We start from the raw sequence: 4,713 nt of genomic DNA, 5'->3' as shown, positions 1-4,713 counted from the left end.
ATATATACACAAAAATAAAATTAAATACAATGAAGAGATAGAATGTAACTGTAAAAATGAAAATTAAAAAAGATTTTTAAAAAGTTGATAAAATAAGAAACTGGTTGAAAAAGGAAAGAGAAAAAATAAAAAGAAATTAAAATTGAAAGACTAAAGAATCATGGGGAAAAACCCATGAATTCTATGTGTTGTAATCTCCGAGGGCTAGAGTTTTGCAGTTCTCATTGAGTGGTAAACTTGGTCTTGGCTGGATGTTCTTTCTGATCTTTTGGTGGAGGGGCCTGTTGCTTTGATTTTCAAGTGTCTTTGCCCCGGGCAGAATTACACAGCCCTTGCCAGGGGCAGACTGAGTAATATGCTCTGGTTGCTCTCTGTGGCTTTTGTTCCCTGAAGGCTTTCCACACAACTTAAGAATAGGTATTTATTCTTCTTTAAATATTTGGTAGAATTTGCCTGGGAAGCCATCTGGCCTTGGACTTTTGTTTTTTGGGGAGATCTTTGATTACTGATTTAATTTGCTGTTATGGGTCTGTTCAAATTTTCTATTCCTTCCTGTTTCAGTTTTGGTAGTTTGTATGTTTCTCGGAATTTATCCAGATTCTTTTGCAGTTCATAAGTGTGATTGGGTGCTCATGCCATTGTGTGACATGTGCCTCCCTCTCGGAATTTATCCCTTTCTTCCAGATTGCCTAGTTTGTTAGCATATAATTTGTCATAATATTCTCTTATAATTATTTGTATTTCTATGGTGTTGGATGTGTTCTCTCCTCTTTCATTTGTGATTTTGTTTATTTGGGTCCTTTCTCTTTTCTTTTTGAAAAGTCTGGCTGGGGATTTATCAATTTTATTAATTCTTTCAAAGAACCAGCTCTTAGTTTTTGTTGAACAAAACCAGATTTGTTTGTTTGTTTGTTTCTATATCATTTGTTTCCGCTCTAATCATTATTGTTTCCCTTCTTCTGCTGGTGTTAGGCTTTATTTGCTGTTCCTTTTCTAGCTCTTTTAGGTGTAAGTTTTGGTTGTGTATTCAAGACTTTTCTTGCTTCTTGAGGTGGACTTATATTGCAATATATTTCCCTCTTAGGACCACCTTTGCTGCATCCCAAAGGTTTTAGGCCATTGTGTTTTCATTTTCATTTCTTTCCATGTATTTTTTCTTTAATTTCCTGGTTGTCTCATTCATTCTTTCTATAATCTCCATGTATTTGTGGTCTTTCCAAGTTTTTCCTTGTGGTTGACTTCAAGTTTCATAGTGTTGTGGTCTGAAAATATGCATGGAATGATCCCAATCTTTTTGTACTAGCTGAGGGCTGATTTGTGACCCAGTATGTGATCTGTTCTGGAGAATATTCCAAGTGCACTCAAAAAGAATGTGGATTCTGCTTCTTTAGGATGAAATGTTCTGAATATATCTGTTAAGTCCATCTGGTCCAGGGTGTCATTCAAAGCCATTGTTTCCTTGTTGATTTTCTGCTTAGATAATCTGTCCATTGCTGTAAGTGGGGTGTTAAAGTCCCCTCCTGTTATTATATCATAATCAATGAGTTTCTTCATGTTTGTTATTAATTGATGTATACATTTGGGTGCTTCCAAGTTGGGGGCATAAGTATTTACAACTGTTAGATCGTCTGGATGGATAGACCCCTTAGTTATGATAATGTGCTCTTCTTCATCTCTTGGTACAGTCTTTGGTTTAAAATCTAGTTTGTCTGATATAAGTTTGGCTACTTTGGCTTTCTTTTGACGTCCATTAGCATGAGAGAGTTTTCTCCATCCCCTCACTTCCAATCTGGAGGTGTCTATGGGTCTAAAATGAGTCTCTTGTAGGCAGCATATACATGGGTCTTGTTTTTTTAATCCATTCTGATACTCTATGTCTTTTGATTGGAGCATTTAGTCCATTTACATTCAGAGTGATTATTGATAGATATGAATTTAGTGCTATTGTGTTACCTGTAAAGGTGGTGATTCTGGTGATGTTCTGTTCCTTTCTAGTCTTTGTTATTTTTGATCTTTCCTTTCCATTCAAAGAGTCCCTTTAATATCTTGCAGGGTTGGTTTAGTGGTCACAAACTCCTTTAGTTTTTGTTTGTCTGGGAAGCCAGTTATCTCTCCTTCTATTCTGAATGACAGCCTTTCTGGATAAAATGTTCTGGACTGCATATTTTTCCCATACCCAGCACATTGAATATATCATGCCACTTTCTTCTGGCCTACCAAGTTTCTGTGGATGGATCTGCTGCAAAACTGATTTTTCTTCCCTTGTAGTAAAGACTTTTTTCCCTTGCTGCTTTCAGAATTCTTTCTCTGTGTATTTTGTGAATTTGACTATATGTCTTGGTGTTGGCTGGCTTTTGTTGAACTTAATGGGAGTTCTTTTGCTTCTTGGATTTCAATATCTGTTTCCTTCCCCAGATTAGGGAAGTTTTCAGGTATCATTTGCTCAAATAAACCTTCTGCCCCTTTTCCCCTCTCTTCTTCTGGGACTCCTGATACAAATGTTATTATGCTTTAAAGAGTTACTGAGTTCCCTAAGTCTATATTTGTGATCCAATACTTTTCTTCCTCTCTTCTTTTCAGCTTCATTATTTTCCACAATTTTACCTTCTGTATCATTGATTCATTCCTCTGATTCATCCATCCTCAGTGTCATTGTATCCAGTTGGTTTTGCATCTCAGTTGTAGCATTTTTTTATTTCAGCCTGACTAGTTTTTAGTTCTTTTACCCCTGCATAAAGGGATTCTCTAGTGTCCTCTATGCTCATCTCAAGCCCAGCTAGGATCCCTATGATTGTTGTTTTAAATTCTGGTTCAGTCATCTTACTTATATCTGTTTCAATCAAATCCCTGGCCATGATTTCTCCTGTTCTTTCTTTTGGGGTGAATTCCTCCATCTTGTCATTTTGTCTAGGTCACTGTTGTTTGTTTGTGTGTGTGTGTGTGTGTGTGTTTTAGGAAAGCCTGTTATATTCCTGATCCTGAGAAAAATGGCTATATTAAGAAGAGGTCCTATACTGTCTTGGGTCTGGTGCTTCAGAAAATGTTTCAGAGTATGCACTCTGCTGTTGTATTTTTGCTGCTCCTTCCCTCAGGTCTGTCCTCTGCAGAGTTTCTTCTTGCCTGCAGTGGGGAGTGTTTGGACCTTATCCACTGTGTGGCAAGTTTTAACTAGGTGTGTTTTGGTCTGCTTGTTAAAAGAAGCTAGATCCTATTTCCCCTAGAACTGAAGCTTTCCAGCACTCTATGATCAGTAGACTTGGTGTGTGTGGGGGGATTCGTGCTGGTCTTCTGGAGAAGGGGCCTGCTGTGCTCGTTCTCAGGCAGACTTGCCATAGTAAAGATGTACCTGCAGGGTGCAGGGGGGCAGGGCTTGGTGTAAGCAGCTCCAGCCTCCACTAGGGGGGTGCTGTGCTGCTCATCGAAGTTGGTCATTGCTAATGAGCTGGGGAAAAATGGCTTTGCTCTGCTCTCTCCTCTGGGAGTGGGGAGTTTGGGCCTGCCACTCTTCAGGAAGCCCTCTCAGAAGAGTGAACAGTTTCCTCTCTTGTGTCCCTAGCTTCTGTCACATACCTGCCTTCACCCTGTCTGTGCCCTAGCGGTCTGCTTGCCAGGTGGTACAGTTCTCCTGTGTTTTATCTCCAGCTCACAGCTGGGTTTCAAAACTCCAAATTTTAGGGACACAGCACAGCATGGACACGTACTTATCCTCTGGGAGAGGGTCTTGCTGCACTGTGGCTGGTGCCAGTTTGTCCCAGAAAAGGGTTCCATGACCACACAGCAGTTTGGAGTTTATGGTAAAGTGCAGCAAAAAGCCGGCACCAAGGTTTGCTGCCCTCAGCAGGTGTCTCTGTTCCTATGCTAATGAGTATGTTGGTGCCCACTAGGTCTTTTCTCCCTGGAGAGGCCATACCACCACTCCCAAATGCACTCCAAGAGGGAGAACTGTTTCTCCCCATGCAACCCAGGGGATCCTCAGACCACACTACCTTCCCCCAGGTCTCTGCCCTCCTTCCCCATAGGAGCACCACTAAGGCTGCCAGGCATGACTCCAGTGATAGTGCAGACTTCTAAAACTTCAGACTTTGAGCTCCACTGCTTATAAAAACTTGTGGTGATCAGACATTCTCCTTTTCCCAGTCAATGGTTTTGGGGAAGTGTTTTTCTTGTGTAATCCCCTGCATGCTGCTTTCATTCTTTGTCTCTCTCTCTTGTTCCTCTCTCCATGATCAGGGCTCTCTCCCCTCCACAACATGTACAGTTCTTTTCTCCCCCAAATCAACTCTCTGCAGCTCCTACCTTCCATAATGTGGCTGTTTTTCTCCCTCTAATTGTGCAATTTGTTTTCTCAGTCTTCAGATCAATTACTTGGGTGTTCAGAATGATTTGATATTTATCTGGCTATGTTGGAGGGATGAGGTGAGCATAGGGTCCCCCACTACTCCTGCAGTGTCATTTAGATAAACATGGTAAATATATAGTGATTTTATTAAAAATTGAAAATTAAAAAAATTGAAAATTAAAAAACCAAAGAAAGCTTAATTAACACAGAAATACATTTGAATTTTTAAAAAGCTGTCACATTTACTGAAAATATTTCCACAGTAACTCTAATTAGTTTTAAAATTTCTGCATAGATTTACATATTTGAAGCACAAGGAGCATGTTGCAATGACACTATATTGGAAAAGGATGTGTCCTTATCAGATGATGTAC

At 39.9% G+C, this 4,713-nt stretch overlaps 1 pseudogene; it reads left to right on the top strand.

Annotated features, from left to right (window-relative positions):
• The first annotated feature begins 597 nt into the window (after positions 1-597).
• On the top strand, positions 598-687 carry LOC115940975 (small nucleolar RNA U13; annotated as a pseudogene).
• The last annotated feature ends 4,026 nt before the right edge of the window (positions 688-4,713 follow it).

Source organism: Leptonychotes weddellii, chromosome 3 (genome assembly GCF_054177405.1).
Source record: "Leptonychotes weddellii isolate Sample4059 chromosome 3, ASM5417740v2, whole genome shotgun sequence".
NCBI classification, from domain to species: Eukaryota; Metazoa; Chordata; class Mammalia; order Carnivora; family Phocidae; genus Leptonychotes; species Leptonychotes weddellii.
Note: the sequence above shows the minus strand (reverse complement) of the source record. Positions and strands in the feature narration are given on the sequence as shown.